This window comes from Budorcas taxicolor, chromosome 4 (genome assembly GCF_023091745.1).
Source record: "Budorcas taxicolor isolate Tak-1 chromosome 4, Takin1.1, whole genome shotgun sequence".
NCBI classification, from domain to species: Eukaryota; Metazoa; Chordata; class Mammalia; order Artiodactyla; family Bovidae; genus Budorcas; species Budorcas taxicolor.
The window spans coordinates 80,937,152-80,960,508 of NC_068913.1; the positions used below are offsets into that span (position 1 = coordinate 80,937,152).

The 23,357-nt window shown below is 42.6% G+C and overlaps 1 protein-coding gene across 1 annotated transcript in view; it reads left to right on the forward strand.

The window, feature by feature from the left end:
* The window catches only part of GLI3 (GLI family zinc finger 3), a 312,258-nt gene that overhangs the window by 272,195 nt on the left and 16,706 nt on the right, over positions 1–23,357 (forward strand). The gene's annotated exons all lie outside the window — the stretch shown is intronic.

Here is a 23,357-nt window from a genome sequence, read left to right on the forward strand (position 1 = left end):
ATACTTTCTGTCTCTAAAACATTGTAAACAGAGGGTCTGCTTGGATCAGCCTGAACCAATTTCTTTGTGTGATAAGGGGTCGCCTTTGTGGGGGTGAGGTGGTCCCTTCTGTCATCCAGGTGAGAGACCACTGTGGGTCTTATCTTGTGGGTACAGCATGTCAGGCACAGCCCTTGGGTTTAGGACGGCTCAGCAGGGAGGCACGGCCCACGATGCCCATGTGTGGTTGACCCCCCTCCCACTTCTGATTCTGTAGAGTTGAGTGACTCAGTGAATCCAGTGATAGCACAGACAATACCCATTCAGAGACTTTCATGGGGTTTTGTCATCGTCTCTCAGTTTGGCTACTGAGAGTGTGATTGTTGGCTTCCCTTATTAAACAGTGTAGAATGGCCTGGAGAATCCTGGGGACAGGGGAGCCTGGTGGGCTGCCGTCTGTGGGGTCGCACAGAGTCGGACACGACTGAAGTGACTTAGCAGCAGCAGAATGGCTGGGTGTGGTCCAACTGGTAGGTGAATGTGCTAGCATCGTAGGACCTAGGACTGCACATGCCACCGCAGAGGATGGGAGTGGCTGGGATGGTCCTTCACAGCAGAGAGCTTGAGAACTACTGATGTAGAGTTCTTAGGCATACAGCCTGTGAAGACAGTGGGAGAGAGGAGTTGTGGAGAGAGCAAGAACCACTCTGGATGGCTTGAAAGTCGCTGTGGGAGAGTAATGGGTAATAGACTAAGTCTGTGCAGCCCAGGAACCCCAAGGCCAATGAATACAGTAAAGTCACTGAAATTTTGTTTCTGCCTTCTGGATATTTGTGAGGTCTGATTCAAAAGATGTATCCAAAGAACCACATTACTGAAGTCAAGACTCTGCTGCTTTAATGAGTAATGTATCTGTGGTGTGAGTCTTCAGTGCTGTCCTTCTTATCCAATGATGCTAGAAAACATTCTCTGTCATTTTTTGTGCTTCCCACATTAATCCAGTTGGTTTCATTTTTTTCTTAATAGAGTTTTATTGATAGTAACTTCCTACCAGGCAGTTTGTTCAAAGGAAAGTGAAGAAAATGGTATGGTACTCTCTTATCAACCAGAAACTCCACTCATATGAATAATCTAATAAACTAAGCAGAATTCCAACTTTTCAGGTCACTTGACACAGAATATAGAAAACTGTGAATCCACTTGAATGAGATTTAAATCCTCCTACACATCATCCTCCATAGAAGCTAACAAGTTATGTGGTATGAAATGTAGAAAAGTGAAGGGCCTTTGAAGTACATTTGGGGTGAAAAATAACACTTTCAGGCAGAAGAGAAAGAAACAAAATAATTAAAGATGTTAGTTCATATCCACCTCAAAGTTTTGCCTTATGAAAAGGTGATTTGACTGTTGACATCCAAATGTGAAGGATAATTTGGTGAGTAATGTAGAGGTGAGACTCTGTATGGCCTGAGCATTAAGTCAGCTCTCTCAGTGTGTTTTGTATGGAGCCAATATTATGTTAACACCAATAAAATTAAGTGCTCTATTGAAATGCTGTAGTTCATTATTTTACTCTCTTGCTAAAGTCATGCATTTTGTATTTCATAGTCTGATGAGAGGTGTTAAAAGTGAGAAATGGAATTTATTTTTGCAACATTAAAGAAGGGAAAAATTATATAATGAATGGCTGTAGAATAGGCCTATTCACGTTTCATTACCAATTTGTTTGACACAACCCACGTCCTGCCATAGTGAGAGGCAGTTGGTTGCATCCAATCTCAGGCATCCTTTGAATGGTTTTTACAGGCCTTCTGGACACTTCAGATAAGACAGTAAAGGAGCTCGTTTTTAAAATATGTATAAAGAAAATACGGTGTTCTCTGTCACATGCTTGGAATTTGAGCCCGTGGTGAGACTCCCTTAAAAGAGGTGCCATATATTGATTACTTCAGCTGTCTCAGTTTACTTATAAAATAAATGAAGTCAGCCCTTGGCCCCTCAAAGTCCCTAATGACCGCTTCCATCATTTACATCCTCTTTCCAAGCATTACCCTGGGATGACCTGGTGGAGCCAGCTTAATGACCATATCTGAACCAAAAAGAATGCCTGATCGTTGCCCCTTGCCAAAAAAGAATTTTAAAAAGTCTTTGGGCAGCAGGCAACTAAGAGATGTCTTGGGCCCTAGAGCCTAAACTTCCCTCCAAAGCACAGCAGAAAAAAACACCAGTAGGAGAGTGAGATTTAGAAAATCTTTTTAGTGCATCTAGCTGACTCCAGCTACAATGAAATATGAGAAAACTGAGATTATTGAATCACATCTTGGATTCACGTGGTTCAGCTGAGCACTGTTTCCTAGGCACCTGCCATGCGGAAGTCACCATAAAGGCCAGTGGGGCACCAAGATCAATGAGATCCAGTCCCTCAACTCAGGAAGCAGCCTAGAACGGGGGAATGCTGAGCTCATGCAAAATAAACCCATTACCAGTGTAAAGCAGAAGGTACCATTAGGCAGGGGGGCTTCCCTGGTGGCTCAGTGGTAAAGAATCCGCCTGCCAATACCGTAGACTTGGGTTTGATCCCTGGGTCGGGAAGATCCCCTGGAGAAGGAAATGGCAACCCACTCCAGTATTCTTGCCTGGAAAATCCAAGGGACAGAGGAGCCTGGTGGGCTACAGTCCATGCGGTCACAAAAATTTGGACACGACTTAGAGACTAAATAGCTAACAACGACGACCATTAGAAGAATCTGAGTTAGAGCCCACTTAACCCTGATGTCCAGCTGGGACGCTAGCTCTATCCTTCTTCCGTTTTTTCTTTCTCCTTAAATTTTCGTTGCTTAGTACACATTCTCCTCCTTTACTCATCTAAACTGTGACTGCTGAGACCAGCTGATCTAGAATGACCATAGGCTTTGCCAGGGAACATCAGTAGCATTCACTTGAATCAAATGTGGACAGTGACAACCCCTTGATCCCAGCCAAGCCCAGTGTAAAAATGTCGACCTGTGAAGTTGTCAGTCCAGCCACCCCATAGCCACTTTTAAGGATGCTGTAAAATCTTTCCCATAAATAATATTGAAGGGGCTAGAATGTTGAACTTCTCCAAATGTCACATTTCTTTATCAACCTCCCAACCAGTAAAGCAAGGATGCAATTCTTTTCTGGGAGATGGCAGTTTAGGTTTAGATTATGTTGTGTATGGAAATATCATAAGGGGGAAAAAAAATCTAACCCCCCATAAACCCCTGTTTAAAAAAAAAAATAACAAACTTTCTATATAGCTATAAAAGGGAAATGGTAAACACCTATAAGCACTCACAGCTGAGATGCAGTGTCCCTCCCAGCAGCTTTGCAATATGAATAAAAATCCCAGTCTTCTGCCCATCGTTTCATGGCCCATGGACTTGCACAGGAAATCAGGAAAGACTTGTAAAACATTGCATTCATGGAGCTCAACGTTTTGCTTGACCACACTTAACGCATACAGATGCTTCAACTCAAATCAGAACAAGATGTGATCTTACAGAGAAAGAATCCTTATAATATCACATTACCTCCCCCTGAAAATTCCCCCAAGCGTGTACAAAATCAGGAAGACCTAAAGGAAAGTACTGAAGAAAGCCTCTAAGACTGAGAAGCAAACTGCATTTGCTTTCCTTGTATCATATTATACATACATATTACAATTATGTCAGCGATTAAGAGCATTGTCATGCCACATTATGAACTGTTTTTATGTTTAGGATTAAATAACTCTCCCCCACACCCCTGCAGATTCCTTTTATGTCCTCAGGGCAAATCCTTTCTCTTGGGTCAGGAATGTAATAAGGTAGGTTTTCCTCTCTCTGGGATATTGTGTCTGTCTCACTGTGTTTAAATTGATGCAGAAAGCTCTTCAGAGCAAAATACAGTATTTTCTTTGTATATGAGCCAGCAGTTGACTAACCCATGGGGAATTCTCTGTGTTGAGCATTTTAAAGATACAGGTTGGGCATGTTTGAATTGCTGATATTCAGTGAAAACCTCTGGGAAAGTGGATTGGCCCTGAGTCTGGGAAGAGACGAGGGCTTCCCTGGTGGCTCAGTGGTAAAGAATCTACCTGCCAGTGCAGGAGACATAGGAGACGTGGGTTTGATCCCTGTGTTGGGCAGGAGGAAATGGCAATCCACTCCAGTATTCTCGCCTGGAGAATCCCATGGACAGAGGAGCAAGTGACTGAGCACAGAAGCACCAGGACCAGATGCCTTCTCTCTCAGGCAATCTTGGGGGGGTGAGGGGGGTGGGGAATCATTATTCTAATAACCAATAAAATTTAAGTGATAATTTAGGAAAATTACCTGGCTCACTTGAATAATAATGGTTCAAGATGGAAATAAAGATGAATTACAGTTAGCATAAATGTGTATTCATGTAATTGAAAGGCATTTAGCTACCAAAAATGATTTTCCTAAAAATAGCCATTCTTCTTCTGTCAGACGTATGAAGTGTTAACACATACCTCCTAGGGATTGAACCATAGACCTGGGATCCAAAAACAGCAAACATAGCATTTGAAATAAAGAGAAATTTCTCTTTGATTTGATACCTCTGGCAACCTCTGATAGTTGCCAGACGTCAAGGCCATTTCCAACCAAGGATAATTTATTTAACCCTTGTAATACTAGTTATTGGTTTTGATAGTACCCTGGATTCTGGGATCTCAGAATAGTCTTGCAGACTATAAGCAGTGTACACTCTGTGCTGTGTGTGTGTTTCTCTGTCTGTCTGTCTGCAGGGATGCATGTTTTCTTTCCTTCTTTTGCTTCTTTAGAGATGCAGGTCCCCCTTGATTGTCAATGTACTTTCTGTAGCATTTCATTTAAAAAAAAAAAAAAAAACAACTCTGAGAAATGCTCCCTTCTGGTGAGCTTTTGGCCGTTTCTTTCTGATACACAATCCAACTCTCTCAGTCATGAATTTGCCATTTTTTTCTAAGTTCCATTTATATGTAGGTGGAAAGTTTTGCCATTGGATTCTGTTCTTACTACCTATGCCAAGAATTCATGGCACACTGTTCGGTTAGTTTCTGAACTCCTCTAAGTATCAGGAAAAGCTTCCTGTGGGAGATAAAGACTGATGAGAAATAAGCCAAGTGGAGGAACACTGGACAAGCAGGCCAGGCATGAGCACTGTGTGAACTAAAGTACTGTACATACAGCCTTCACAGGCCAGTTCCAGGGAAGCAGATGAGATAAAAGAGAAAGCAAGGATGGGCATGATGCTGGAGCCACCTGCTCTGGCCCCGTAATTTAGCTTCTCTGCACCAGTGCTGAGTTGAACATTGGAGACAGAGTTTTGAGCAAAGTAGAAAAGAACAGCTTTATTGCTTTGCCAGGCAAAGGGGGACATCATGGGCTTGTGCCCTCAGAAATTGTATGTCCCCAACTTCTCTGGTGGCTTAGAGGTTAAAGCGTCTGCCTGCAATGCGGGAGACCTGGGTTCGATCCCTGGGTCGGGAAGTTCCCCTGGAGAAGGAAATGGCAACCCACTCCAGTATTCTTGCCTGGAGAATCCCAAGGACAGAGGAGCCTGGTGGGCTTCAGTTCACGGGGTCGCAAAGAGTCGGACACAACTGAGCGACTTCACTTCACTTCAACCCAGGGTTATTTGCTGAGGAGTTTTATAGCAATGGTTCAAAGGCAGGGTTGTGGATAAGGATCAGGGTGTGTGCAAGGCCTGCACTCCTTTAATATGGCCTCGGGGAGTATCCTGGAGGCTGAAGCCTATTCCATACAAACAAGAAATGGGGAACACAAGAAGGTTTCTATGCTCAGAAGCCCCACAGGGTCTTGCTTGGATTCATACTTACATCTAGATGAAGATGGTCGAGGCCAGGGTGACCACCTGGACTCCTTAAAATGTATTTATACTTGTGGTTGAGTTACCTGAAAAATGAAATGCACAGAAGTCATTCTGCAGACAATCTAGAAAAGATAACAAACATATAGTAAACTGTTACTTTAAATAACCAGGTGACAAAATTTGGGCAAAACACTGAGTTTCCATTAGCTGCAATCTCTGGTTTTTTGGGCAAGTACGTCCGCTATTGTTCCCCTATAGAGTGTTAACATTTATAAATTTTTAGTTGGGTTTTGTGCTGTTATAATCACTCTGAATTAATAAGATGCAATGTGGAGACAATTAGGCAAGCCACCTATATGTTGGAGACATGCATATGCTTGAAAGGTCAAATGAAAACTTTTTAGGAGTTGTGTGATTACTCAGTGTACACTGGCCATATTTTCCTAGGAAAATGTGCTTATAAAAATATGCTTTATAGAATCATGCCCCCAAATTAAAAACATATTTTAGGAATAATTTGACACTTCTTGAGAAATGAAATTCTTACTTTGGTGGAGAGGTAAAAGGCAAAGTGGAAAAAATTGCAAAAATGGCTGATATTCAAGAAAAGTCATCCTCCCCCAGGGGTGATTTCACCATCTGAAAAATTAATGTGAGGCGGGCTGGCTTCTGAGTTCTCTTTTGGAAAGAGATCACTTTGCATACACACATAGCCTTAATTTTTAAATTTTTTTTAAAGTTGCCAGGTTGAAGCCTGCATGTCAATGTAAAGCACATTCTTCATTTATTTGTTAAATTGAAACAATATAGGAGCAAACTTAACTTCCTTGTTTCTGTCTTTTCAAGCACTTTAGTTATGGTAGGGGGCGAAATTTCCATTTCATTAATGAGATTTCCACAAGCAGATTAAGAGGAAATATGCCCTTCAGTCTCCTGTTACTTAACAGCACTGCATTAGAAAGAAATCTCAGTATAAACCATCCACAAAAACAATAGCCAGGGGGCAAAATTCCAGTGAGACAGAGTGTAGCTTAATCAGAAGGGTAACTTGGCCTTTTTCTCTCTCCTTCATGTGAAGCTTTATTGAATTATTTCAAGAGAAACCTATGGGAAAACATAAGATTATTTGCTTTCTACAAATAGTGGAATATAACATTGAAAGTTAGGATTACCACTTAACTGTTAGAGCCTTTACCCCAAAGTTATATCAACATTGTCATGGTGGGCAAAAATAAAGCTTAGAATTCCTTTTCTTTAATAATGAATAGGAACCAACTAAGATAACTTTGAATTATGCCATTACTAGCTCTAAATCTTAATTTACAACTAAAGTATGAAAGGGGGTCTACTTGGTGGACCCTTAAGGCATATGAGATGCTGAGATTTATCCAATTGTTTTGAGTAGAGGAATCACAGGAAATTGCTTCTGTTTCCTGTGGCTTCTGATTCTTAAAACATAACCTTAAGGGGGCAGGTTGGGAGTATATTGACGCCTGGAAACAGCAGTTCTAAACATGGTATTTCCAATAATGCATTCCTCCAAGAAATGTTAATTGAGTATTTACTCTATGCTGGGCACAGTTCCAGGCACTTGGGACACACCGTTGAACAAAATCGGTAGATATCACCACCTGTGTGGAACTGACATTCTCATGGGGAGGCAGGCAATAAATCATAAACAGTCTCTGTATGTAAATTATAGTATGTTAGAATCCCAGGGACGGGGGAGCCTGGTCGGCTGCCATCTATGGGGTCGCACAGAGTAGGACACGACTGAAGCGACTTAGCAGCAGCAGCAGCAGCAGCAATGATAAGGAGGGTAGTGGATAGAGCAGCAGGGGAGAGGGAGGGGTGGAAAGTTCAAGGTGAGTGTTGGGAGGTTGCACTATAAATGGGATGATGAGCCTCATCAGGGAAGCAACATTCCAAGAAGACTTGAAGGAGTAAAATTATCTTGACTTAGGGCTCCATCCTAGATGTAACCCAGGTGTCTCCAGCTGCAGGTCCAAGCTGTCCAGCCTCTTAAGTGGCATTTTCCTTTAAAGCATTGGCTCTGCACTTCTGTCCACATTCTGTCTGCCCCCACCCCCTGCTGCATAGTCTAGGCAGCCTTGGATTCCATCTCCTGTCTTGCTGAGCATTCAGCCCCGACTGAGGCTCCATTTCCTGCACTCTGTCCTTGGGATGGCAAGATGAGGGTGGTCTTCCCTCCTCCAGCTGTGCACAGCTCCTTGATGAACACTGTTACACAGAACTGAATTTTACAGATAGCTTTGGGGAAAACAAAAAGTGTTCAAAACAGCAAACAGCTTAAAAATCAAATATTATTGACTTCTGTCCGACATTCCTCAGCCCTCTCCAGCCTGGGAATGACAAATGAGCCGGTTTCCCTTCTTAAGTTTATGTCCTCTAACCATGGGTTGGGAAGATCCCCTGGAGAAGGAAATGGCAACCCACTCCAGTATTCTTGCCTGGAGAATCCCATGGACCGAGGAGCCTGGTGGGCTGCAGTCCATAGAGTAGAAAGGAGTTGAACATGACTTAGTGACTAAACCACAGCCGACAGTGTTCCTAGACATTTCCTCTCTTTCTTATCTGACCATCCAGACTTACTGGAACTGGGAAGCTGCCTCTGGAAGAAAACTTACCTTTTGTTGCTTTAACTTCTTCTGTCTTCATCAGCCCAGGAGTTCTCCAAATCCACTCAACACAGTTGATGTTTCCCAGTCCCTGCCATGTTGCTCTGTGTCCTTTGTTCTCTCCTTTACTTCCTTTTTTATTTCCCTGACTCTTAAACACTGGTCTCTGTCCTTTCCATTTGCTGTCCTTCTTCATCTTGTGTACAGTCCCCGTAGGTCAGTGATTTTCAAACTGGGCTTTACAAAATCCTCAAAATTCTGTGTATATTGGGGTCACCAAACACAATATGGGGTAGGGAAGGGAGCGGCCCTCGTTCTTCAGCTACAGTCTTTGTTTCTTGAATCTTTGTGTTTAGATTTGTCTTCTTTGTTGGAGATGTCCTGGAGGTGATCTTTGGTGGCCCAGCCTGTAGAGGCTTGAAGCAGGGTTTCTTGGGTTCCTGGCCAGAGAGTGAGGCTGGGTCATGTTAGTGAGAGCACTGAACTCAAGCCACTAGACCAGCGGCCAGTGACAAGGCCCAGACCCTTCAGCTTTGCAGAGAAGTCCCACAGAGATGGAGAGTAGGGAGACAGTGTTTACTAGGAGGAAAAAGAGTACGGTATGTGTGGATAGACACACAGGTGTTTGAATTACTTTTATGGGGCATTTCTTCTGGTTTCTTTTGGCCAAGCATTTTGATTTGCCTGGTTCTGAGTCTGTATTTGGTATATCTCAGGATCCTCCCATGTGTGCACACACATCTCAGCCAAGATAGATTCCACTGAAGAGGTCTACGAGTAGCTTAGCATCACTCCCCTTTTGACCTCCAAGGAACTTTCTTGTCAGGAAGATTTCCTTGACTTCAAGATGAGAAATATGTGGACTCATCTCTTACTTAGATACAGCCCAATCTCCCCTCTTGATTGTCCTGCTATTGATAGAGTTTCTGTCCACAGGGAACAAACTCCAGTTGCTCACCCTGAAGGGCCCATCTACCTCCTGCCTCAGAAGCACTTCCAATATGTTATTTCTCAAACAGAAGCAGACTCTCTTCCAAATCTCTTTGACCTCCCATGCCATTTATTGTCTCAGAATCTGTCAAGTTAGAAACTACAGTGTGTGTGTGTGTGTGTGTGTGTGTGTGTGTGTGTGTGTGTGTCAGTCGCTCAGTTGTATCCAACTCATTGTGACCCCATGGACTGTAACCCACCAGGCTCCTCTGTCCATGGAATTCTCCAGGCAAGAATACTAAAGTGGGTAGTCATTCCCTTCTCTAGGGGATCTTTCCAAATCATGGATCAAACCTGAGTCTCCTGCATTGGCAGGCGGATTCTTTACCGTCTGAGTCACCAGGGAAGTGCCGAAACTTTGGTATCACTTATTATTACCTCTCTCTAATTCACCCTGAACACATTATTCCAAAGGTCTCTCAAATGGAGCCCCTTCCAGCCATCTTCATGGCCTCTGCCCTTAGTTCAGAACCACACCTCTCTCTTGGATAATTATAGCAGCTCCCTAAATGGGCTTGGGCATCCCAGGTGGTGCTAGTGGTAAAGAACTGCCTGCCAGTGAAACTGACCCAGGTTTAATCCCTGGGTCTGGAAGATCTCCTGGAGGAGAGCATGGCAATCTACTCCAGTACTCTTGCCTGGAGAATCCCATGGGCAGAGGAGCTTGGTGGGCTACTGTCCATAGGGTCACAGAGCTGAGTTGGACGTCTAGTATGCATAAAAGCACAAATGGGCTCACTGTCCAGTTCCTCTGGTATGCCTGCTAGACTTACCTTTTATAAACAAAAATCTAATCACTGCCCTACTTAAACTTTCTTTTGGTTGCCTGGGGTCTGGCGCCTTAGGCTATTCACCCCCCTTATGGAGGGTAGCAGATACATAAATTGCGTTGATTGAAAAATGGTAAATTGTTCTACATGTTGAAAAGCTTACAAAAGCAGAGAGGTCTAGAGGCCTTCTTCACATTTTATTTTGGTAAGACAAAACTGGAAAAGCTTGGGGCAAATGGGCCTGCCAGTTGTCTATGATATGAAGACTCGTGCATTCTTCTGGGTGGCTTACTTAATTGCAAAGGTGTCTGTGATGTGAAAGCTAATTTTTAAACAGTATTCCTTTCTGCGTTGTTCTAACAGCCAGTCTTGGCTAAGATCCAGTGGACGTGTCTTATTCAGTCTTGGCTCTTCAGTGTCTAGCTCGGTAACCGTCATATCATAAGTAAGCATTGAGTTAAGAGTGAATGAATGAGTCAGCCCAGCGGGACTGTGGGCAGATTTCCAAATGGATAATTTTGCCTGCTTGCCTGCTTCCTTCCTTTCTTCCAATAGCTCTTGAGATGTGCCTGTGTTTCTGCCATCAGCAGTCAAACAACCACCTTCTTGGCACATACATGCTAACTTCTGATTGTGAGGAACTCTGCTGGCACTTTTCATTCAAGAGGACAGTTTCTTTACAAGGTGATGGGCAGAAGACCTTTAGAGTGGGCCTTGGTCAGAGATGTGGCTTGGACTGGACTGGCCTCAGAATAACTTTTCTATCCCATATTTTCAAAGGATGTCATTGAAAAAAAAAGATACTTGACTCTTCTCCAAATACTAAAAATAGATTTGAAATCCAAGTATTACTAGAATGTTTATTTATTTATTTGCCTGCGTTGGATGCTAGTTACAGTATGTGGCGTCTTCACTGTGGCTTGTGGGTTTCTCTAGTTGCTGTGTGTGCAGGCTTAGTTGCTCCTTGCACGTGGGGATCTTAATTCCCTGACCGGGGATCAGACTCATGTCCCCTGCATTGCAAGGATTCTTAACCATTGGAACAGCAGAGGAGTCCTCAAATACATTTTATTGTATTTGTGTCTACTTTCACAAAAATTCTAGCCATTAAAATTATGAGATTGAAATGAACAAAACAGGATGCCAGTTAAAGGGCTGAGTGCCAAAATGTTCAGAATCAGACTTGAATGGAGGGAACATGGCAGCTTTTATAAGAGCAGTGAATGAGAAACCAACCTTTCAAAGTCAAGTCACACCTTTAATTCACTTTTATTTATTTTTCCTTGAATTTTGAATTTTCTCACAGTCATACTGTCTGTTAAGGCTCTTTACAAAGAACAGTAACTGGATGTTCAGGTTTGGTGGATTGCTATGACCATAAAACTACACTCAATATTTTTTATCACCTAGAAGTGAAAAGAATCTGAAAAATTATATATGTATATCTATACACATATATATATGTATATATAACTGGATCATCCTGCTATATACCTGAAAGTAACACAACATTGTAAATCAATAAAAATTAATTTTGAATTTTATCCTTCAATTAAAAAATAAAAGAAATTCATTAGAAAAAAATTAAGTCATTAAAGGCTAATATTTTGTATGCCCCTAGATACTAGAATTCTTAATATTTTATATTGCAAACGGGAAAAGTTCGTATCTACCTTCACATTCAGAAATACTTTAAAAAAGTGAGTCTTGCTTATTCTTCTTAGAGCTAGTCACAGTATATATGTGTGTGTGTGCGTGCATGTGTGTGTGTGTGTGAACACATTAAACATCTCAAATTAAAAGTATAAGGTGTGCTGTTACAATTGTATGATTGTACCCATATAACCCACCTTTCAAAGTCTGATAACGGAAGAAATATTTTGACAGTACTTTGCAGAGTGTGACTACTTTACAAATACTAGTTGGATTCTTATTGCACAGAGAAACCACACATGAACCCTCTTTTCTCTTCAGAGCAGAAATCCAAGCCCACAAGGTGGGAAGATTTTAATGCTCTGGGACACAGTTTGGCTTCTGAAGTCTTTTGTGTGTGTGATGGGAAATGCATTGTCATGGATGGTCGTGCTTTCCAGATACGCTGGACTCTTAGAAATGACCCATCCATGTGAGGGCCTGACTCACCTGGTCCTCAGGAAAGGTTGCCTCTTACAGGTTGCATCCTAGCCATTCTTCTCAGCCTAGGAGGGGGTGAGGAACAGAAGGGAAGCCTTTTGCCACTTCTCCTTTGGAACTAGACCTTTGGTCAGAAGGCTTGATGCTTACCATGTTTGATGAATTTGTTAAGTGCAAAGAAATGAAGTAGAAGATGCTTTTTGGGAGACAGACTTTCCAAATTATTTCATTCCATGACACATAGTTAAAAAGGTCTTGTGTACATCCTAAGTCGCTTGTGTCCAATTCTTTGTGACCCTATGGTCACAAAGACTGCCAGGCTCCTCTGTCCATGGGATTCTCCAAGCAAGGATACCAGAGTCGGCTCCAGGGGTCTTTCTGACCCTGGGATCAAACCGCATCTCTTACACCTCCTGCATTGGCAGGCAGGTGACGTAAAGGCAGGTGGCACTTTACCACTAGTGCCGCCTGGGAAGCCAAAATGGTCTTGCCTGTCTGGATTTATTAATAGTAGCATTCTTATTCTTCTTGTTGTTAGTCAGTAAGTTGTCTCTGACTCTTTGAAACCCTATGAACTGTAGCCCACCAGGCTCCTCTGTCCATGGAATTTTCCAGGCAAGAATACTAGAGTGGTGTGCCATTTCCTCCTCCAGATCTTCCTGACCCAGGGATCAAACCCACGTCTCCTCTCCTGCATCTCCTTCATTGCAGGTGGAGTTTTTTTTTTTACTGCTGAGCCACAAAGGAAGCCCAAGTAAAATAGACAACATTTATCAATAGTATTTACATTTTTCTTTTTAAAAATTCTTCTCAAAAACTGCAATCTCTTTACTATTAGGTCATCTTAATCATTAATACATTAAATCATTGGCTTGGTTAAGCCAGTGTATATTTGTGTGTCCTGGAGTTGAACCAGTAATGCATGCACTTCTTGTGGGGGAGGGGGTATCAGGTTAGATAAATTATATCACATTTATTTCTAGTTAGTTTCTAATTCACGGTAGCAACAAAAATAAAAATGTAGAATTCTGAATTACCTGTGCTTGAATTTTCCACAATTTTTAGTGAATCTTAGCATAGATCATCAGAGAAGGCAATGGCACCCCACTCCAGTACTCTTGCCTAGAAAATCCCATGGACGGAAGAGCCTCGTGGGCTGCTGTCTATGGGGTCGCACAGAGTCGGACACGACTGAGCGACTTCACTTTCATGCATTGGAGAAGGAAATGGCAACCCACTCCAGTGTTCTTGCCTGGAAAATCCCATGGACAGAGGAGCCTGGTGGGCTGCTGTCTATGGGGTCACACAGAGTCGGACGCGACTGAAGCGACTTAGCAGCAGCAGCAGCAGCATAGATCACGTGTGAGAAAATAGCAGTTTTTCCAGTATACACTATTTTTGCATTAAAATCCTCAAACATACATATGAATATACAGATTAGTGTACAGTGTTTTCATTTTCTTTTGTTTACAACTCTGCACATAATTTCATTTTCCACCTTTCTACTCATTTTTACAACTTGAAAGATGAAGAAGGAATACTCAGAGAAGTTATACAAGTGAAGTTCCCAGGTTGTTAACGTTGGGTCCAGTGTGAAATCCACCAGGAAATATCGGGTCATAAAAGTATGTTCTACTCTGACTCAATCTGTCTGTGGGTGTGTGTGTGTGTGTGTGTGTGTGTGTGTGTGTGTGAATACAAGCTATGATTATGGTGCAGACTTTGGTTCCTTGGGAAACCATTTGCCAGCCCCAAGCCCTAGATACAGTCCTGGAGGGAGCAGATCCAGCCTGGCTGTTCCTGGACTACTTTTCCTATCTTCTGCAACAATTTTCTCTGTTAGCAGAGTCCATCACCAAGGGTACGTCTGTGGTTTTCCTTTTTTTGGAGGGGATGGTAATGTCTTTCTTGGACTGTAATTCATATGTCATGCTGTTCACCCGTTTCAGGAATACAGCCACTCAGTGTGTTTGGATATATTCACAGAGCTGTGTCACTATCACTCCAATCAGTTATACAATGTTTTTATTATCCCGGAAAGAAACCTCATTTTCCATGTTCCAATCCCTCCTCAACCATAGCCAAGCACTAACTTACAGCTTTGCCTGTTCTGGGCCTTTTAAATACGTGAAATCTCACAATATTTGTCCTTTTGTGACTGACTTCTTTCCTTAACATAATGTTGCCAAGGTTCATGCTTGCTCCTAAATGTGAATGATGAAAGGAATTCCAGTCTCCGGCTTACCTTGGTGGTGCTGGGAGTGAGGGCAGTGTTTTCAGTTGATATCAGTTCCCTCAATTGAACATTGTGAAGCCTTTGTCCAGACATTTACCTTTTTAAGGAATTCTGCCTTTCTTACTCATAGAATAAAATAATTTCATTACAGATTTATAGCTAGAAACAAGATTTTAATGACTGTCAGAGAGACTCTTTCTTAACCAAGAAGCACATTTATTTATTCTTTTTCAACCAAAAAACATATTTTAATCTGTATATCACCCTAATTTTTAATAGTCAAGGATCAGAAATAGGAAAGAAAGTATTCTACTTTTAGAAAGAGAATGCAGTTTTGTACCCAAATTTTGGAGTCCTTTTGATGTTTTCTGTATCATTTTATAGTTAGATTAGAAAACTGAAAGCTACTTGAATATATTTATTAGCCAGTGTGAACTGAAACAGTCATTTTGTGAGGTCTTCATGAAGATCCCTCCCACAGCAAGCAATGATAGCTTTTTAAATACTCTGCCAGGAAGATTGATGGGTGCCACCAAAACCATTTAAATTATTTTATTTATCTAAAATTAAAGTGCATATTGAGATAAAAGGCCTATTTCAACCCCGATAGTCTCTGACTTCTGCTTTCTTCACTTCTGCCTTCTAAAGCCTTAAGGAATCCAATCACAGGGCCTACCTAATAGAATCCATGTCATGCGATTGTAAAACTTTCCCAGATGTTACATGTGTCAAATAATACACAAATCAGAAAGGTATATGGCTCCTTTCAGGTGCAAAGTTTCAAGGAATTCTTGTAGGCAAAGCCTTTAAATCTCTCCCCCAAATCAGTTAGAAAGAAAATTCAATTTTATTTGATTCAAAATTATTTTTCCCTTTTTCTGCTTTTCAGAAATATTTCTGGACGACTAAGTCAGGAGCTACTCATAGATTTATAATATAAGGTCAGGAAGCCAATTGAAAATTAAGCTTTCTTAAAATTGTTTACTTGTTGATATCACATTCTGTGCCAAAGTAGAAGCCCTTCTTAACAGACTTCCTGAGCCAATCTGGAGAAGATTCAAATTATCAAGTTCTGTTAAACATATTAATTTGCTCAGGCCTGTTTGTGAGCTGATCTAGCAGCAATGTGAATTGACTTAGAAAGTATTAAACATTACTGGTTTGATAGTCTGAGAAGGAAAGGCTTGGTTTCACGTTTTTCCTTTTTAAAATATTATCACGGCACTCAAATAGTGGCATATTCGTGTGTATAGATAGAGAAAAATGTAGCAAAGGGATAAATCAGAAATGACACAAGAATACAGCCAACATCCCAGGTCAGCCCAATCCCTTGCAATCCCACAGTGCAGTTCCATTGTCTTGGGTATTTAAATATGAAATGCAACACTTTCCAAGCCTTTATTTTCTTTTCTATTAAAACAGGAATACTGTGTGTGTGCATGTATGTACATGTGTGTGTGATTGCATATGTGTATACATGTGACCATGGACATTTGTGTGCAGAGAGAGATCATGTTTACCTGCACATTATTTTTCTAAAAACTCTTGGTTTTCACATGTACCTTGTGCTGTGAAAATCTTGGCAACTTTCCTTGTAGCAGCTTTTCAAGTTGGTGAAAAAGTTCCGTGTTATTTGAGAAATACGAGATACTGACAGAAAGACTGGTGTGTAACATACATGCACAGGGGAGCCTGGTGGAAATGGTGAGGGTTGAGCCTGAAGTTTTACATTTCCTGTCTTCACTGTTTTTAGGTTGCATAACTGTAATGTTTTCATTACAACAGTGGAAGGAATTTACCTTCTTGATGGTAGGGAGGTGGCTAATTTAGAGAATGAATCACCGGCAACAGCAAGGTGTTTGTCTACTGATTAACCTGGGCAGAGTGTGAATGGAGCTGTGCAAACTTTCCACCCACACTGCTGAGCAGTGTGGTAGCCTCTCCTCCGAGTCAGTTGGTGGGGACTTGGGCCGAAGGAGAAGGAGCCACAGATGAACTTATGAGCAGGAATGGAGACGCAGACGTCAAAAACAGATATGTGGACATGGCAGGGAGAGAGAGGGATGGGACCGATTGGGAGATTTGGATGGATATGTATATATATATACATACATACTACCATGTATCAAATAGATAGCTAGTGGGACCCTGTGGAGAAGGCGATGGCACCCCACTCCAGTACTCTTGCCTGGAAAATCCCATGGATGGAGGAGCCTGGTAGGCTGCAGTCCATGGGGTCGCTAAGAGTCGGACACGACTGAGTGACTTCACTTTCATTTTCACTTTCATGCATTGGAGAAGGAAATGGCAACCCATTCCAGTGTTCTTGCCTGGAGAATCCCAGGGACAGGGGAGCCTGGTGGGCGGCTGCACAGAGTCAGACACGACTGAAGCAACTTAGCAGCAGCAGCAGCAGTGATATAGCAAACAGAGCTAGCTATACCAATGATGGCCTAGAAGGGTAGAATGGCAGGATGGATGGGAAGGAGGCTTAAGAGGAAGGGTATATATATATGTATATATATACACACACACACTTACAGTTGATCCACTTTATTGTACAGCAGAAACTAATACAACATTGTAAAGCAATTATATTCCAATTTTAAAAAGGCAGAAGTGTCCTTCCAGAGTTCATGAACTGCTTGATAGCAGCCTTATTTGGGGAGCAGCAAACATTTGGGATAGATGGTCGGCGTGTGTGTGTCTCATCTGAAGGGTTAGGGACAGACTGAGGATGAATGGTCAGCTCTGAACTCAGGCTGCAATAAGAAACAAAAGAAAGGATCCTGGTGAAGTCAGTGAAGTCTCCTGTGGGCATCTGTTTTGCTGCTAGTAAAAGAAAAGCTTCATTTTCCTTCCCGCACCGTTGCAGCCTCCGAGGTTGATGCCAAGTGGTGGGCTTCTCAAAGAGATGCCCTTGAAAGAAGTATCATCTAGAAAAATGGTTTACAGCTGATCTTATATATGTGTATATGCGTAACTTAACAGAAATAGAGACACAGACAGACATAGAGAACAAAGTATGGACACCAAGGGAAGAGAGGGAAGGTGGGATGAATTGGGAGACTGGAACTGACATATATCCATTACTATATAAAAAATAGATAATTAATGAGAACCTATTGTATAGCACAGGGAACTCTACTTACTGTACAATAGAAACTAATACAACATTGTAAAGCAAGTATATCCTAAAGAACTTTTTTTACAAAAAGAAGAAAGAAATACGTTCCACTTCTCCAATGGCCAGGCCAACTGCAGTGATTCCCCCCGCACCTTCCTCTGTGCCCCCAGAGCTCCATGGCGAGTGCAAGAGACAAGAATCCCAGGTCTTGGCTCATCCTGTTACAAACATGATCAGATGGCCAAATACCAGCTTGGTTGGTTGGCTATGGGCTCCTGAGATGCTTTATTTTTTTCATCAGCCTTCAGTTTCTTGAGGCAAATGTTTACAATCTCAGTTCATCAGGAAGCTCAGTGGCTGGACTCAGTCTTTCTGGGGCTGCCTGGTCCTGATGTCCTCATCCTCTTTATTCAGACGGGGAGCTGTCCGGATTGGCCCCGCCGAGAGAGTTGGCATCCAGAGCCGTAATTTACACCATCTATCTCTTTCTGGCGCTTGGGCCTCTGGCAAATTGCATGTCTTGGTGTTGGATTAGTTTGGAATTTAATCATGCATTATTTTCCCTCCAATTAAATTATTTATATATTTGATTAACGTTTTCACTGCCAGGAAGTCAAATTTTCAGTGAAACCACAAATAAACACAGGCCCACTGAATTTCAGGCCTGCCTCCTAGGGAATCTGCCTGTCTGTTTGAGTGTTAAGAATTCACTGTGTATTCCTTTTCTTAGCTACTTAGGATTTTGGTGAGCAAAGAAGAGGTGCTTTTTTTCACGCAGTCCCAGGAACATGGGGCAGAGAGGGACATCTGTCTGGCTAACTCCCTCCCCTCATGTCATCATCCCAGGACCCTCACTTTTATTCCTTTTTACTGCCTTCTCTGTGCTCTGGCCCTGAGACATACCTCCTCCTAATTTTACTTCCTCAGGCTCTAGAGCCAGCCTAACCAAGAATGTCAAGGGCTCTGTTAGCCCAATAAGGAAACTTTGAAGTCATAGATTTCAGGGAGAGCAAAACAAATGGCCCATAGGCCAAATCTGGCTACTGCTTGTGTTTATACAGCCCAGGAGCCAAGAATGATTTTTACACTTTTAAATAATTGGGAAAAAGATGTAAAGACTGTCCTAGGATACTTGACAGTTTCAGCGTCTGTCAACAGATAGCTGAGCCCATTTATTTGCATGTTAAAATAGCAGCAGAGGTGAGCAGACTTGACAGAAACTTTTTGGCCTGCAGAGCCTAAAATATTTACGCTCTGGCTTTTTACAGAAAAAGTTTGTAAACATCCAGTTGTAGTTTGTAGTTCATTACCTCCATTTTACAGATGGGAAAAATTAAGGCCCAGATAGGTGAATTGTCCAAAAGTACACAGCTCATTCGAACTTGGTCTGGGGGCATCTTCCAATGCACCACCTCACCCACCCACCCTCCAGCCGCATTCCCATGCTCATGTGGTATGAGCTCTGTCCGAACATGAGCCCTACATGAGTGCCTGAAGAAGCCAAAACAGTTGTTTTAGCAGAGTAAATATTTGGGACACTTGGACACATAAAGTCTATGATTTCTTGGAATTTTAAGTTTCACCTGAAATCTAGCTTCAGGAAGTGTTTTAAGCGCAAAGATGCAAAGTGACATATACACAGGGACCTAGTGTATAGCACAGGGAACTCTGCTCAATATTCTGTAATAACCTAAGTAGACAAAGATTTGAAAAAGAATAGCTACATGTATATGTATCACTGAATCACTTTGCTGTACACCTGAAACTGACACAATATTGTTAATCAACCCAATATCAAATAAAAATTAAAACATAAATAACCTAAATAAGCAGAAAGATTTCTGTGTTTCTTTGAAGTAATTGATTATGTCCTGTGCTCAGTATTTGAATCCTTAAAGACAGACAAGACGGACCTGGTCTCTGCCAATCGAGGTCAGAGAATCTCATTCCAAGAACAGTAACTTGTGGTCTCAATCCAGGTTGGCACTCAGGCAGTTTCAGAAAAACCACAAAAGCATGTTAGACAAGACTTAGGTCTACTCTGTGGGGCAGAAAGGGAAAATTCCCAAGATGCTAACCTTTTTGAAAGTGAGGTTGCTTCCATGGTCCCAAGGAACTTCTCCTCTGTTCCTCTCCGGATGAGAGAAGGCTGGGTATTGTGGTTACTGATGGGCACTGGATTCCTGCCACTGGGATTTTTCAGACATTGTCCAGAGGTCAAGGCTGATGCAACTTGGCCAGGTATTAATCTGAGATGGTTTGCATTTTCCAGGCACTGCTCTCATCAGCCCACTGTCAGCGCCCCCATCCCAGCTCAATGGCAGATCCCTCGACTCCCTGGTCAGCAACTTCTACACTTTTGGTTACTAAAGTCTCATCCAGTTTAAACTTACAGCCTCCTGTCCAATCACAGCCTTCTTCCCTACACCGGCCAGGCTCCCAGCTCAAGGAGGCTGGCAGGCTCTTTGTTTTTCTCCCACCTCACCCACCTGAAGGAGGGCACCTCTTTCCTCTCCACCCAGAGTCTGGTTCCTCCAGCCTGATGGGGAGGACAGGAGGCTTACTAGCTTCAGGTGGCACCTTCCCTGTTGGTCATCGGGGCAGGGGTCCTGGTGGGTGCACGTGAGTTCCATGCAGAGGTCTATCTCACAGTCTCCCTGCTAGACACCTGACCCAGAGGGCTGCATTTTAGGTGGGCCCCTGCCTGGCCACCTCACAGGCCTCCACTGGGCCCCTGGAAGCTCATGCCTTCCTACTACACCCAGAATGGCAGTGCTGGACTGCTCCCGTGTCTGCCTGGCACATCCGCTCCTACCTACCTGTTCCTCTCCCGGCTCCTTGATGGCACCAAGATCTGACCTTCTCTGGGGGCTTCCACCCATCTTTTGCTCCACCCCCATCCTCACCTGCACACCCACCAGGTCTCCACTCATCCTTCAGTCCCACTTTAAATGCCACTCACTGGAGAAGCTGGCCTGCATGCCCACCAGGTCTCCAGTCATCCTTCAGTCCCACTTTAAATGCCATTCACTGGAGAAGCTGACCTGGCTCTTCGTGCTCCCCACAGATTTGGGACTCTCTGTTAATTGTTTTTCTAAAGCCCTCTTATTTCCCTTCCTAACACTGATCATAACTATAATTGCACAGTCATTTAAGTCATTGTCCATGTCCCTCCAGCAGACTGTAATTTCCTCAGGAAAAGACTCAGGTCTGTCTGAGTCTACAGCACAGGACCTGATGTGCAGCAGTACTCAGCACATATATGTCAGTATGTGGGGAGAGATGAAATGTTGTGATCACTGAGTATTTCTTTTATTCCCTCTGGCAAGATGGGATTCACATTTCGGTATCATTCCAATCATTCAAGTTCTTTTGAATTCTCAATACTATATTATTTTAAAGTAATACAGTATCTACATTAAAATCTTACTGTATGGATACTGGGTAAAATGCAGTTGAAGTAAGTCAGGCAAAAGCATCAAATATAAATTCTTGGCTCCAGAGAAAGTTCAGTGTCTCGCCTAAGCCAATCAAACCAACAGATATTTATGGAGGACTTGCCAAGTACCAGGGCCACATCTCAGTGGCTGAGACTACGAAACCAAAAGATGTGGGTCCTGACTCAAGGAGTTAACAAAACCCAAATTCTCAGGTTATATTCCAATTTTAACTTTCCCTGTCATTTTCCTCCCTCCTTTCTTTCTTCCCTTCCTCTCATCCTTCCTTTTCTTTCATGTCTTCATCCAAGGAGCTTAATGTCTAATAACATGGAAAATAGCTGAGCCAAAAGCAATCTTTATGGAGGGGATCTGTGTGACAATTAATTGTTTTCCCTAGAAAGGAGACTTTGTATAACACCTCCGTATCATGTGGGCTTAATGATTGGGCTTCTGTACATTTCTGGGACAGTCTTGGGCGATGTGAAAGGACCACAGACATGTTCTTGAAGCATACATGTAAAGATGGCATATTGTCCCCTGGCCAACAGATCTGTTCTCTTCATCCATGTATGTGCCCCTGTATCACTTTAAAGAATATATATTATAGTAGTATAGTTGCTTTACAATGTTGTGTTAGTCTCTTCTGTACGGCAAAATGAATCAGCTATGAGTATGCATGCATGCTAATTTGCTTTAGTCATTTCCAACTCTGTGAAAGCCTATGGACTATAGCCTGCCAGGCTTCTCTGCCCATGAGATTCTCCAGGCAAGAATACTGGAGAGGGTTGCCTGCCCTTCTCCAGGGGATCTTCCCAACACAGAGATCGAACCTGAGTCTCTTATGTCTCTTGCAATGGTAGGTGGGTTCTTTACCACTGGTGCCACCTAGGAAGCCACGTTAAGTATGGCAAAACCAAAACAATATTGTAAAGTAAAATAAATAAATTAATGAATTTTTTAAAAAAGAAAGTGAAAGTCACTCAGTCGTGTCTGGCTCTTTGCGACCCTGTGGACTATACAGTCCATGGAATTCTCCAGGCCAGAATCCTGGAGTGAGTAGCCGTTCCCTTCTCCAGGGGATCTTCCCTACCCAGGGATCAAACCCAGGTCTCCTGCATTGCAGGCAGATTCTTTAACAGCTGAGCCACCAGGGAAGCCCAAGTGTATATACATATACATATACATATACACATACATATACATATATGTATATATATATACATCCCCTCTTTTTTGGATTCCCTTCTCATTTAGGTCGCCACAGAGCACTGAGTAGAGCTCCCTGTGCTCCACAGTTCGGCTCTCATTAGTTATCTGTTTCACGTATAGTAGTGTATACATGTCAGCCCCAATCTCCCAATCCATCCCATCCCCTGTCCCCCTTGGTGTCCATGTATGTGTTCTCTACGTCTGTGTCTCTAGACTACCATACAGAGTGAAGTCAAAAAGAAAAAACTATTGTATAATACCACTTATGTATGGGATCTAGAAAAATGATACAGGTGAACTTGTTCCCAGCATCACTTTTAAGAAACTCATACTGAAGACAGTTAGCTTTTTACAGAAAATACACAACTGTCTATCAGGGGATTGCGATGCCGTGATGAACTGGAGTGACTCTACATGGGCTCTTCTTCATGTGCGGAGCTTCTGAAAGGATCTTGGTTGTCTGCCTGCTCCCTGAGCCATGTCACCTGCTTTCTCCTATCTCTCCAGCTTTCTGAGAGCTGCTCTAGGAGAGTACACCATGTTTGCTTTTCTCTGCCTTCATCCAGTTTTAAACTACAAACACAACACGACAGACTGCTTTTTTTCTTTTTTTTTTTTCTTACGGCAGCCAGCTGCCTAGTGGAGTAACTGGGCAAGGCTGAGTGATGGTGGAATTTTATCCCCAGGCCCTCAGAGACCACTCAGTTAGGACCCAGAACCTCATCAAGAAAGTAATTAAACATCATGTCACTGCTACGTGGCCCAGGAAACCCAGGGGAGGTTTCTGTCATTGCACAAATTTTTTGGTGGTGTTTCTATGTATGTGTGGGCAAGGGTTCACAAATGCCTTGAATTAAGGCAGATAAAGTATGGGGCAACCAGAGAATAAACTGAGAGGATCAACCTAGGGTACAAATTTCCCCCATCATCCATGACTGAACATTATCTTACTGGAGCAGACCTAAGTTTGATCCAAATTAAGAACCACGTCTT